The sequence below is a fragment of the Epinephelus lanceolatus genome, chromosome 10, assembly GCF_041903045.1.
Source record: "Epinephelus lanceolatus isolate andai-2023 chromosome 10, ASM4190304v1, whole genome shotgun sequence".
NCBI classification, from domain to species: domain Eukaryota; kingdom Metazoa; phylum Chordata; class Actinopteri; order Perciformes; family Serranidae; genus Epinephelus; species Epinephelus lanceolatus.
In genome coordinates, this window is record NC_135743.1 from 38,648,873 (window position 1) to 38,663,646 (window position 14,774).

General features: G+C 38.6%; 1 protein-coding gene across 2 annotated transcripts in view; it reads right to left on the minus strand.

The window, feature by feature from the left end:
- The window catches only part of tsnare1 (T-SNARE Domain Containing 1), a 320,279-nt gene that overhangs the window by 34,571 nt on the left and 270,934 nt on the right, over positions 1–14,774 (minus strand). The window lies entirely within an intron of this gene.

Consider the following 14,774-nt stretch of genomic DNA (forward strand, 5'->3'; position numbering starts at 1 on the left):
CCAATGTTTTCATAGTGAAAAAAAATGATAAAGTTACACTAAAATGATGAATAACAGAGCTTTCATACAGCTCTGCACACACATTACTGTTGGATGGATTACTCGCGAATGCAGGCTCACACAGAAATGCCACGCATATCACATGAAAGCTATAAATACAGATTTATTGTCTACAAAATAAAAACCTGACGAATTTCTTCAAAATCCATTATACAGATCTTGTTATCAGTCACTTCATATAATGAGGAATATTGTATCTTACCACGTCTTAGGCTTGCGTGTGTTTCTCCATGTCTATCCACATTTGTAGTCCGGCTTTCAAGATGCAAATATCTCCATATTGTCCAGCTGACACTCCATCAAACTTTGTATGACAAGACCAGCCACTTCACCTCTGTGCACCATGCTGACAGGGCCGTAGTCACCATATACATTGAGGGGGACATGTGTGTCCCCCAATGCCCAAAATGCCCAAAATGCCCCCCCAATATATAACTGAAACTGAACAACAACAACAAACTTTGTTTACTGCAAACAAAGTGGCAAATATTATCTTGGAGGACATCATTGCACTTGGTTGACTATTTTTCTATAATCTTAGATGTAAATATTGCATGTTTCTTTCAGATAAAACACATTTTTGACTTGTGAATGAGTCAATGGATTTTCTTGCAATAATGAAAAAATACTGGCAATCATTTTCCGCCTGGCACAAACCACGTTTTGGACAGCTGTGAAGTGACAGAATGTCCCAGCATCATGGTTCTTATATTGCCAGATTCCAGAGAGTCTCCCCTCTTCATATATGGCAGAATATGTCATTTTCAAACTTGCTATGGTGAGATACATGTAAAAATCTAAGAATTTAGTCACACAGATTTGTTTTTTTTCATTGATATAAAAATTAATATAAAATACAGGCACATAGGAGGACATGAAAGGATGGCAAATCTGGATAGCCCTGATTGACCTGAAAAAAACAAGATATAGCATGTGTATCTAGCCTTTATAATGACTGTGATATGAGCTTAAAAGTAAAGGCAGTAAAAATACCCCAAAAACACCTAGGGCCCATAGGGTTAAGGGTTAAAAGCAAATGTATATGTATTATGAATGTGAAAGGCCAATTTGTGTCTTCAATGGAATTTATGTGTGGGAAAAAAAGACACTTTAGTAATATTTTTATAGTTATTGAAATGGTTATACATAATTCTGTGTGAATGCAGATTTAATACTTGTAAATTCAAAACAGACCATGAAACAAGGAAATTCAGACTGTATGATAATTTTTCTGTACACTCGTGTGTAGGCTGTGTTTTTTTGAGGGAAGGATTTCATCGGTGACATAGAGGAGCTGTTCCTGCCGCCATCCAGATCATCTCCGCTGCTTGAGGATGCCTTCATCTTGTGAGGATGCTGATGTGTGGATGCTGTGCTGTTCCCAGGGGCAGTAAGAATCAAATCAAAGGAACCTAACTAAGGAGTTTATGTTTTATTTTGGTACTTTTTTTTACTGAGATATCAGGTATTTTTTGTTCTTGGGCCCAAGGTAACCAAAGACTAAGAAACTGAATAGAAATGACGCCATAAGTAAACTCATGGTTGATAAATAACAAGAAAAGGAGCGTTTAAAGCAAAAGAGCTCAGAACGAAAGACTAATAACTTTTAAGGAAGAAGAGTCTGAAAAGAACTGATAACTTTTAAGTTGATTTTGGTCCTATAGAGGATACATTTAATTTCTGTGAAACATTGAGAGTGGACCCGTGATATTTTCTTGTATTTACAGTGAATTTTGGTTGTATTTATTTGTTTATTTTATTTTATTTTGGGTCGTATTTGAGTTTAAGAATTGCATCAAGCAAATATTTTTGTTTTGAGGTTTTCATACAAATGAAGAGAGATTAATCAGGACAGGATGCCTGAATAAATTTATTCCATACTATTTTTTGTCTAAAGAAGTGGTTGTGTGTGGGCTGGAGGTCTTACTACTCTTTTATATAGAGTTGCTACTACCAATCTCCCTTCTTGAACCTGTTGGAATTTAGAACTGAGTGAGCCTGTGATTAAACTGAACTGTAGGATCTTTGGTGTATGATACTTTTGAAAACCATAGATTTAGATATTACAGATATTGAACGCCAAGGTCAACATTATAGATTCCCTACTTCAGGGAAACACAAGACACAGGTTACAATAACAAGTCATGTAAGGTTGTGTTAATATAGCTTTGACTTTTTGTTGCACATGTTACATGAATAGCAGTTCTCTCGTAAATCGACCCGTTCTTCACCGTCCCCGTCATCTGACGGTTAACGGCCTCTTCGTTTGCGAGGGCAAGGAGGGCGCATTATTCCTTGTCTTCCCAATTGCTCATCTTTACAGTGTCTGTCAGGTTTGCGTTTCCCTCTTGCTATTAGCTGCTCGCTAATTCCCGCTATCAGCTGTTTCCTGTTTATCCACCGCCAGTGGGTCGCATGTGCAGCATCATCAACAGCTCCTCCCACAAGTCTTCAACAGCCCCTCCCGTTGCGGAAGGCCGCCTTGGTCTGTTTAAACTGAAAGGGTTCCACCAATATGACTACCCTATGAGGCGGAAAATTGGGCACCTCGGATCAACTTGCCTTTCCGCCTCTGTGTGTCTAAACACTCGCAGCTGGCTGGCAAATCAGCCCAACATTCGTGGAAATCTGGCAGCGTAAAAGGGGCTATTGCCATTTTTTTTTTTTTTAAAAGGGCAGGCCTCAATCTGCTGCCAAGAAATGTGAGCAAAACTATTGCCCAAATTAATATTGTATGCTGTGGTTTTAAGATTTCCTCGAATCAGAACCAAACACTTTTGGCCATGTCTTGTGATATCATAGGTGATATGCGGTTTACAAGAACGTCCATTGGATGGCAGATAAAGTGGCTGTTTAACAGAAGTCATCTAATTACCAAATAAGGGTAAGTCTTTTGTAAGAATGCTATTCATCCCATGTCTCCCGTTTTCCAACCCATTTTAAGTTAAACCATCAATTCATTCTGATGAAAGCAAGCTGCCAGATGCCAATGATTGGCGGCCAACATACTGCTAGCCACAGCCTTGAAAGAGAACTGCTACTAGCTAGCTAGTACACCCATGGATGTATCCAATGGCCCTGCTGATTTAGTCCCCCCAGAAAGTTTACCAATCCAGTGGGAACTTGGGGGTTGTCCAACCACTAAAGGTCTATCTCTGCAAAATCAGGACTGCTTAAGTAGTTTGGAGACCAATATATATCGGCCGGCCGATGTATCGGTCTATCCTTACAAAGCAGTCAACTACTGTCATAATAGGATAACTAACAAACATGTTAATTGGCACAAGATGTCTTTCCGAGGGCTTACACTGACATCTGTTTCTTTCTTTAGCAATGGTTTTCCTAAGATGTGGAGGATTACTTCAATAATAATAGAAACCTTGAGCAGTTTTGCAAGTGTCTATCCCAATTACAGATCACACAGTTAATTAGGCCTTTAAAACCCAAAGGTATCATAACTTGAGAGAAGGTGTCTGTTCTGTGGGTTAAAGTTTACAAGCTCTTTATGGCCAGTTGGGGGCAGCAGATCATGCCAAACACAACATTTACATAGAATAACCTCGTAGGTTATGGCAAATATTAGCATTTGTTAGACTTTCATTTGTGTCCATCTGATATTTACTCTCCTTATCGCTTTTGATTTTTCCTGAGAAAAATATTTGGCTCTTTGGTTGCTAACACGTTACTTCTTAATTTTTCAGAATTTTAGAAAATTGGCAAACAAAAATGTTCTCAGTGTGCGTTTCCATCCAGTACTATTATGTGATTATCAGGAGTTGGTTCAGTTTGTTCAATATGAACAGCTGGTGCTGCTAATTCTCCTGGCGGTGACCTTTAAACCACTGCAGAAGATATGATGTAAGGTAAAGAGTGCCAGTCAAATGTCAATTTAAGGAAAACAATAGGGAGAAGGTGATGGAAATATGACATTTATGTTTATTTTGTTTACTTTTTTGTCTACTGTCATTTTTTGCCTCTTAAAGAGGCAACAGATAGCGTCTTTTCCTAAATATATCATTATGAAAATAATGTGGGTTGCACAGGGTAGTGGCCACAGTAAAATCAGACTATCAGCGTTTACCTAGCTTACTTAGTGGCTTTGCAATCAGCTTCTGCCACTGGTGCCAAAATTTTGCAGAAAAAATCTGCTTTACGGCAGGAAATGCGTCATGTATTGTGAAATTGGTCGGTCAGCCAATCAGGGACTGGAGCGAGTCCTTATGAGGAGTTGAGCATGAGATAGTTGACTCACGAGCACAATGGCAGATGGACAAAGTTTGTAAACAAGTGAAAAACAGCCTAGCAAAAGAAAACAAGCTCCTCTGTCTGAGGAGGCAAAGAAGAGCAAAAAGGAGAGTGATAAAAGAAGAGGAAAAACAAGAGTAAACCTCAGTCAGGCGTTCAAGAGATGGAGGGAGCTCCGTGACCAAAAAGGCTTCAAAACCGATGTCCAGCTAGCTTTCTTTCTAATGGATCAGTAAGTAACACGGCTAAATGTTAGCCAGACGAGAGAGGACTGTACTGTACTGGCTGCTAGTTAATTCCTAGCTGGCTAGCATCGCAAATCGCTGCAACCAGGGACCGGGTAGCGAGTGTTGGTCGGCTGACATCTTCGTTGCCATTCTGCGGCAGCCCTCGGACAGTGATACCCCCTCCCATCCTTCTGTTCTCTTCACATGGAGGCAGCTATCGATGGACATCTCACAGCTAAGTTACGCCCAGCCAAGTGAACACTGGACTTTGTTTCCCATTCAATTTGAGCTCCAACCGGCCGCATCGTTTCCATACGGTACCGTTTATTCTAGAATCGGGACTGTTTACATGTGCATATTGGTATAGTCCCACTCTGTCTACTGTTGTTTGTACTGATACTGTACATATTGGTATAATTTACTGTGAGTTGTTTGTACTGGTACTGTGCATTCTGGTATTTGCATTACTATTTGTTATTTCTTCAGATAAATCTGATAATTGTTGCTCGGTCTCTTTACTCATTTATTTAGTAGAGTGTCCACACACTTTCTCATTCTACATATACAATACATAGAGGTATACCAGTGGCTTTACAGCCTACATTTTATTTAATTTAGAGAGTCTAATAGAGTCATAGAAATTGATTATCTCTGATCCCCACGGTCAATTTGGTTGTTGCAACAGTGCGACGCAACACCGCTGATGCTAGGTGGCGCCAAACTAAAAGAAAAATCCTATCTGTTGACTCTTTAAGTCAAATATTAAATGACTTTTAAGTCACAACCCTTATGTTTGTTATAATAGGGCAAATTTTTGCCTTTATTGATGCATACACATTTCACTTTAGCCAACCAAGGAAAAAAAAAAACAGGTTTCAGAATTCATCAGTTCCGATTTTGCACGTTAGTGATAAAGAATCAAGTTTCATTGAGCCTTATTTCCTTCAAATTAGCAAAACGTAATTTAGCTTCACAGTTTCACTATATTGAGTTACATCAGCATGATTATCACTTCATTATTTTGAAATGAGCTGACTGATCAGAGGTGTAAGATTTCTTAAAAAAAACAAACAAACACAATATGGATATTTTGTGTGTACTGTACTGTATGCTATGTGTGAGGATGAGTGGCAGAAGAGAAATAGGGCATGTATGTACCTTTATTATGGACTGTGGAGCTCTTCCATTATCCTCTTATCCTCTAATACATGTGTGAAGCCAGGTATGTACCCAGTTAAATCAATGACCTTGTTTAAATAGCCTGTGTGTTAACACCATGCACAGAACTCTCATTCCTGGACCAACCAACACTGTAATTTTGTTGGTGAGATCTCTAAAGAAAGCACAGCAATCCGGATCCTGCAGCCATAATCAACAACTGATGTCTTTTTATGAAATATATCTGGAAATTCACAGTTTAGTCAGCCTTTATGGCTACTGTTCCCATGCTAGAAACCTTTTTTTTTCTTTTCTTGGTTATCTGTTAATACTGTGCACCACACTGTATTTGTGACTCGCCCTTAATCATCAGGATTGAAATGACTTTACATCTTGAAAAGGGAATCGAAGAAGGTCGAAGTTGGTCTGACTGAAGTACAAAAAAGTGTTATGAGGATTTTGAACCACAATATCTTATACAAACAGTCCTTTTAATTTCTTTAATTTCTGCTCTGAAAAAATACTGTGGCCTCTGAATAGTGGCAATTGTAACAGCAGTCTGAGTGGAAGACCAGCAGGCCAAGTTTTTGGGTAAAAAAAAAAAAAAAAAAAAAAAAGTAGCCTCGTAGAAAGACACTATTGGATTTCAATACAATAAAATATAAATAATATCAATAAAATAAAAGCTCTGTGGTAAAGGAGCAAATACAATATGCATCTATAATGATAACAACAATGAGTTCTCTCTAAATGAAACATTTATGGAGGTTTTGCATTTTTCATAATTTATGGTAATGTTTTGATAGATCAATTTTAATTTGGAAAACCTGATAACCAGTTTCATAATAGTGTGGTACTGAGATTGAATTCAATCTCTATAAACAGATATCTGCATATGTTTGAATAATCTGTGGGCAACAGGACAATATTTTGTTATCAAAACGTTCTGGTTTCTGTTTTATAGTCCAAGCAGTATTGACCAATCACGTTTGAGCGGCAGGTAAACAGTCTATGTGGAGAGGTTTAACATATTAACTGAATGCAATCTTGAATCCCATATCAGAGGCATTATTGCTGTCTGACCAATAGCCCATAGGTTCCCTGATTCGATTGATATAAACATATAAATGAAGGAAATAGCATTCACATGGTAGTGTAGCCTATTCTTCTAAAATGGCCAGGTACAAGGACTTTCCAGATGCTATAGCTAAAAGTATCGTCATGTCTGTGTTCCCAGGCTACATGTTGTAAAGCAAGGTCTAAGGAGAAGAATAGGCAACACTAATTTCCACCACCTTTTCCACCAAAATGAGCGTGTGTACACAGGTTTTTTAAACACAGCAAAAACCCACTAAAAATAGGCAATAGGCACCTTTGGCATTGCCAGTATGCAGCATGGAGCATGCCTCTCTGTATTTCTTTTTTTAGTGGTGTGTCACTTTTTGCTTCACGGACAGGCTAGAAAACAGGATAGTAAACAGTAGAAAACAGCTTGGAGGCCAGTAAAAAATGTTGTGGTTGTTACTTCGTTTTATAGATCTCTTTCTTATTCTGTATATCTTTCAAAGATGGTGCAGACTAATTTGAAAGTGCTACTTGGGCAGAGACGAACAGTATTATGTGGTGGCACATCATTGCATCTTGCCAGTAAAGGGTTACAATTAGCACGTTCACCTGGATGTTGTGTTTTTATCAGTGCCGATTGGAGCTGAGGCCAATAAGTATCCGTGACTACTGCACAGTCATTTGACCCAAGTGTGAATGCTGATTGTGTCCTTTCCCATTACATACAAAAGCCAGATGTAAGTGTGTTTTTTGCAGGCTCGCCATCAGGGGGTGACAAATGGTTCAGATGACCCCAGCCTAAGGCCAAGGGGGGGCCCATGAAAAAGGTTTATGGTTGACCTTTAAACTGGATCAAGTACAACAATTTACTTACTGACTTAAATTAATGACAGTACAAGTAATATATATTTACATGATAATGATATGTAATGCTACATGTATTTTTATTATTAAAACACATTTAAACATGCCATCTGATACTCCCACCCCATCGCAGATACTGTGAAATGGTGTGGCCCATCTGATATGGGTCAGGTGCGTGATGTGCAGAACTTACAAGTGCTGCTAATGTCAACATGTGAGGGGAGCTGCTGCTTGATTAGCTATGTTGATTAGCCTCACCAAAAATCAGGAGCTCCTAAAGGAAAATTCAGGGTGCAGAGAGAATAAGAAAATAAAAGGAGCAGAGAGGTGATGGCCAAATGTCTGGCAAAAATGTGAGTAAGCAGCAGGTATAAAAAGAGGAGCTGAAACTGAGGAGTGAGTCAGTAAGAACACCTGCTGTATCAGGCTCAGTTTTCAAGCTACAGTGGTATCATATTAAACTAGAGGACCTGAGGCATCCATTACCATGTTATGCTATCTTGTCAGAAAAGGGGGCAAATAACGCTCCAAAGTTATGCTAAATGTTGTTGAGAGAAAAAGGAATACTGCAATCTTTTCAAAATGGTGTATTTAAATATTTCTGCATACTGGGGTCCCTGAACAATCTTGAAATTACATAAATTGGGTATGACTGGAAAACTGAGAGTTGACATCCATACTATTTAAGTTCTGCACACAATTTGACCACTATTTAATTTAAGTAGCCTCAGGACTGTATGAATAAATTAAGAAAAAAAAATGATGATTAATGATTTAATATCTTGCAGTAATTTTGTCAATCAATGTTTGATTTGACTTTTCTCTAATCATTTATTAGAGGGCATCTTTTGCAGGAAGTATAAAAATGTGTGGGGATCCCCCCGCTGGGTGTGGACCTGTGATCACCACTTGTGGCAACGAAGGATGCTGTTGCTCAGTAAGAGTTGCAGTCTTACTGTTATGCTTCTACTTGTGTTTTACATCAGAGTTCAGCCTTACCAGCAATCTACTGAATTTCCTGAACAGTTAATGACTCTGGGCGAATTTTCAGACTTTTGATCTACTGGTCATTTTTTCTGATACTGTATTACTAATAATAGGTTTGTAACTCCTCTTTGCCGCAGTTGTGTCTATGATAGCTGGGTTTGTGACTGAGATGACTCAGGATTGGAGAACCTGAAGGAAATTTCTACTTTGTAAGTGAACGAAAGAAGCACAATTCAAATGTACTTATCGTAAAATGTAATGGGTGATTATTTTAATCCTTATATTAGAAAAGCCTTGTTTATTCCCCGCTGGGACTCATAGAAAAGAACACAATGCAATGTAGTTTTAGCACATGGCGCTGACATGCATATAGAGAAATCTCACTCCCCAAATGACTTTGTAAACAAGATGTGAGGGCAGCGCGAGTAACATAATTCGTATAAGGGAAGGAATAAGTGTCAGGAAGCAGTTATTGCATTATTTAGAGTGCCATAAAGAGCCAGGCTATTGATTTGAGAGCAGAAGCGGCTCAGCAGTTATTTCTGTCATCGTCACCCTCATTAAACTGATGTATGACACTTGCTATTCTCCTTTCTGCCTCTCTTGCTTCTGTTCTCCATTGCTCTTTCACTCACTTTTTTATGCACTCTGTCTGGCTCGATGTCTGTTCTGGAAAAAAAAAAGTGGGTAACACACTTGTTGCCATTAGCAGCCATTCCAATTGTGGGGTTGCATTATTGGTGAAAGATATGTGACCACCTTTCATAGTTAATGTTATCCTATTGCCTGTTTAAACATGTAGTATATAATTACCTCTGCTATTGAACAGCTTCCTGTTAACATATTGTGAAATAACAAGACAAAGAGTCTGCAGCCAAGGCTCTGAATGGGTATAAGGCTTTGAAATGAATGCTGTTTACAGAGACAGTGCAAACATGCTGATGTTGACCAGGTGTAATGTATACTATTACATCACCATTTTAGTTTGACATGTTAGGATGCTAATTAGCATTAAACACATAGCTGAGCTCTTTTGTCTTTGCAGTGTGCGCAGATGAACAGTGTTTGGCTCTCCCCTATGCCTCTACACCCTGAGCACACCCTCCATCTGCCAGCAAGAGTCTGTAGGGTGATGCGAAATGCTTCATTTGGCAAATGAATGGGAGGTTTCAGGCACTCGCAGCTCAGGGGAAACCAAACACTGTTCAACTGCACACACTGCAATGACACAGAGCCAGATTAAAATCCGAAACGTTGCCCTTTAACCTATTGGACAAAAGAATGATGGACATTTTGACTTGAGAGTGCAAGAATGAAATGACTTGGGATCACTAAAGTCTGAATGGACCATCCTGAGACCACTGAATATCCGTAACCATTACCCTGACAGTCCATATAGTAATTGTTGAGATATTTCACCCTTGACAAGAGTGGCAGACAAATCAACCAAATAACTGACTGACCAACCCACACTGCAATCCCTTGAGCCCCACCACTGTCATGGCTAAAAAATATTGCAGAGGAGGATCTGCTTGATATGAAAAGGTTGAGGTCCAGCATGTCTGTAACACCGTGTAAACACTTTAACATTTCTATTGTTCTCACAGTTCCAGTCTGATAACACCCGCCCACCTGATTGTCTCATGCAATAGGTTGTTGCTTAAATGTATATCAGGCAAAAAACATGACACCACAGTGTCAGTTTTAGTGTAGCACTACCTATCCAGCTTGTTTGTCATCCCCATGTCATCGAATACTGACTGTTGCTCATGCCCCTGGGGTGTGATATTGACGCCAAAGGCACTCTTCAGCATCTTTTTAAGATGCACCAGGTCTTCAACTAACCCCAGTGTAAACCCATCCACAGCAGTACTTGATGCAGGGATCAACTGACTTAGTATAAAGTGCAAGAAAGTCTGCACAGGGCAAGGGGAACGGGAGGTGGATGGGTCAAGCAAAACCAGACTTTCACATAGGAGACATCGATTTGTGTCCTGTGTGAAACAAAAAGTCAAGGCTGCTCTAATGTAATATTACGCTATTGATGTAAGGTCATCGTGCACTGACATCACCCAGGTGACATATTCATACCCCATGGGGCATGACAAAGCATCAGTATTTGACAACCTGGGAATGAGAATGGGTTGGCCTATCAAGTCAACAAGGCTGTGACTAAAGTTGTTGTCAGAAAGGATTTTGTGTAGCAAAATGTACTCACATGCCAAGGAACAAGGCAGGCAGGACAACAGATAGCATGGATAAAGGAAGCCAGCATGGCTTATAGTCTACCAACAGCAGTCCACATTGTTGTAAATTCTACATCTTCTTATCAAACATTTTACTGTCATTAACTTCTAATCACTGTGTTTGCACTCACAGCAGCTGATCCTTTGACTATGCAGACATGGGGCATCTGTGGCTCAAAGGCAGAGCAAGTTGTCAACTAATCAGAAGATCGGCAGTTCAATCCAGTCCATATGTCGAAGTATCCTTGGGCAAGATACTGAACCCCAAATTGCTCCTGATGACTGTTCCATCGGTGTGTGAGAGCTTGTGAATGGTGACTGTGTAGCAGTTAGCCGCGGCCACCAGTGTGTGAATGTGTGTGAATGGGTGGATGTTATATAGTGTAAAAGCGCTTTGAGTGGTCAGAAGACTAGAAAGGCACTACACAAGTGCAGTCCATTTACCATAAATATTTGCAGTAAGCAGTCAATCGCTCTCTCTCTCTCTCTCTCTCTTATATCATCTGGTCATTGGAAAGCCTCAGTTTTGTGTATAAGAGTTCAATCTTTTGAAAGTCTACAAAAAAAGATGCAAATTAGGATTGAGCAGAGTACTCGGATAAAATGAGTATCCGGTACAGATAATCTGCTTTTTACAAGTATGAGTATCATCCAAGTTAAATAAGAAAACCCCCATAGTTGTAAAAAAAGGAAAAACATTGGGTAGCTGTGGTCAATCTCTTACTCTTGTCATTAAAATTATCTGAAGCTCAATTCTAATATTTTTCTGTAATTTTTTTTTAATAAATATAATAACTTCTGGTTAGGTCCCACCCACTTTGACTTAAAATCTGCCCATTCTGTATGGCTATAGATACGTATAATTTAGTTGGTTAAACAGACACAGATTCAGATTCAGGTAATGGTGAACTCACCCCTAATGCCAATGAATTTGCAGAAGGCAGCACATATGTTGTCATATTTTAAGTTGATATATAGTGAACTGGTTAGCAAAGAGTTGCTTATTTTCAGCAGAAGCACCATCATTATCCATTTGTGGTCAGGTTTGTGGTAGCCTGACAAATCTAACTCCAATGTTCACGTTCTTTAAGCTCTGACTCTACCTGGCCCTTTAGCTGATAAATGCTCCACTATGTTCACTAGCTTTACCACTATAAAGCTCTGTGAAGCTGAGGAGAGCTGTAGATTCAGGGGATAATTCTCTGTAGGTTCATTACTACAAACAATCCTTTTCATAACATTCATTCTGTAACTGTGCCACTTGGGATCAAAGTGTAGCACTTGAAGCAGTTCGGCATATTTGATGTATTTGATGTACTTGCACTATTTGCAGTTTTTGGGTTGTATGCACATGGTTGAATTTACTTATTGTAAGCTGATTTGGATAGAAATTTCAGCTTAATAAATGTAAAAAGACTATAGTTTGTACATAGAGGCGGCATCTAGACATATCCTCCACAGACAGATGGCCAGATCAACCGACAGCTCAACTTCTCTAAAGCAAAGAACATTAGGTTCACATTCCATACACTTTAAACCTTCCATCTGTCTGCACCTGTCCTCAGATGAGCTGTAATATTCTTTTTTAGCAGGGGTAGTCCTCAGAGTTCACATGCAGTCAAAGAGCCACCAAAGGAGAGATTGCTGCTTACATTATGGTCTTTACATCACAGTATCTGGCTGCTAGCAGTGGGTAATGTAGACAGGTAAAGACTTGTATTGTCTCTACATCTTGCTACGGTATTCTGCTTTTTCCTTCCTGGGCTTTATAGTTTTTCATCCTGTTATTGCTTTATTTTCCTTTGTGACTGTTGGTTATATTTTGATAGGCAATTCTTCATTCAAATCCTTTGAGTTTTGCTAATAATAATGAGCTATGCTGCTAAATGAACTTGGCCATGTATGTGTCACTTTGATATATTGAGTTTTAAAAAGACTGTTAGGAGGATTTTTTTTTTTTTTTTAGTTTTTTTTTTCTTTTTCTTTTTCTATAGTATCCTACCAGAATATAAAAAGGTCTTGTTTTTTGTTCTTTATATTCATTCATACCTGTTTATGGATAGGCTATATTGACATAAACATTTATTGGTTGGCTCTAATAAATAAATAAATAAATAAAGGGACACATCTTATATCCATTATGATTCCTCTCAGCTGAGCTCCCAGTCAAGGTTTCAGTCACTTTAAAAACCCTACCATTTCCTTTGAAATTGTTACTAAACACAACCTGTAGAAATACTGCTTGTCTTTCAGTTAAATGTCCACTTTTATTTGATATTTTTTAAAGAAACTTTTAAGATCATACCTTTTCTTCATGGTTTCTGTTTGTGTGTGATCTCTCCTAAATCTTGTACTGCCCTGTGTTTACCTCACAGGTTGTATATCTGCCTTCTTTTCCTTTTCAGTCCCTTTGATATTCTTTAATCGTGTTTGTTATTCAACACCTTTTGAAGCATGCCGGTCAAACTTATTTTGGTTTTAACGTGCCATGTCTGATACCTGATAGTGATACAAGTACTGACAGACAGCTCAGAGAAAACTGTAAAGTGGAGAGGAGTGTGCATCGAGCTAAACAGTGGTCACTCACTGAAGCAGATTCTTTGTCTGGGTTATGGATGCTATGATGACATCCATTGTCTTAATAATGAATAGGAGAGAGAACATCAGGTCAATCATTTCAACTAAAAGCCAATAAAAGGATGACTGCAATTTTCAAGATCTACCTCTATGAGTCTTGTGTCAGTATAAAAAAAGTTAAAGAGTGGAAACATCCTTAAAACAGATTTGTTGTTTGTTTTTGTTTTGTTTAATTTTTAATATGAAACCCCACTGGGACTTTTTGCCCCCTCAACTTAAGTTGTTGTCCAACCGTGTTCCCTCTGACGCCACCAGGCCCCATTAAACTATAATTGCGACTGGCCCCGTGTCATGCCAAGGTGAAAGGACTGCTTTTTTGGTTGGTGCCTGACGTTGGAAGTCACTGCCAAAACATCGCTATTCAACAACTTTGGAATGAGACCGGAGTGGGAAAACCAATGATAGTCTCGGCTGGTAAATCTGCTCGTAAAAAGGCATTTTCAAGTCCTCTACAGCAGACTTGTATTACTGAAAATATATGGTGATATCTCAAAAAACTGAGCATGCCAGGTGATCTAAGAATATTTCTGAACCTGTAGATAAACAGGTGTCTGACCACAATGTTTGGAGACTGTGGTTTCTGTTTCTAAATACAGACAACAGGATGCCCAAACATTTGGCCACATTTGATGGTCCATTTACAGAAACAGAAATTTGCGTAACTATTGTGGTCATGCTTTGTGTGTGTGTGTGTGTGTGTGTGTGTGTGTGTGTGTGTTGTTACAGTATTGACTTTTTTTTCACCCCAAAGACAAACATTAGCTCATGAGAAATATGCTTTCATGTTTTTTTTTTTAGTTATTTTTGAATCTATTCATTGATTAATTTCCCTTACAAATAGATTTATACATACAAGGTCATATATGTAGGAGTAAATATCTCCCACATTTTTAATTAATTGATTTATTTTTTGTTTTACTTCACCTCTTAGGGCTTCCATACATTCAACAGAGAGGTCCTGGAATATTTTTTCTATTGCTATGTCAAAACAGCAAAAAGCTAAACACATCTAATTGATCTCCTCTTACTAAAATGAAGCAAAATGTCATCTATTGCTGTTTACTGTGCAGCTTATGTGACTCCTCCTGTTTTTTTTCCCTCTCCATCTGTCCATTTCGTGTTGCCACTGAACATTGACAGAGGCTGTTTTTCACTGTTATGCTTACAACTGTTTCAACAATAATTTTAGGGGAAAGGCTATAAAATACGTCATACATTAAAATATTTATCTGTGGCAGTAAAAGTTTTATAGAAGAGGGCAACTTGGTTTACACTTAATTTCCTG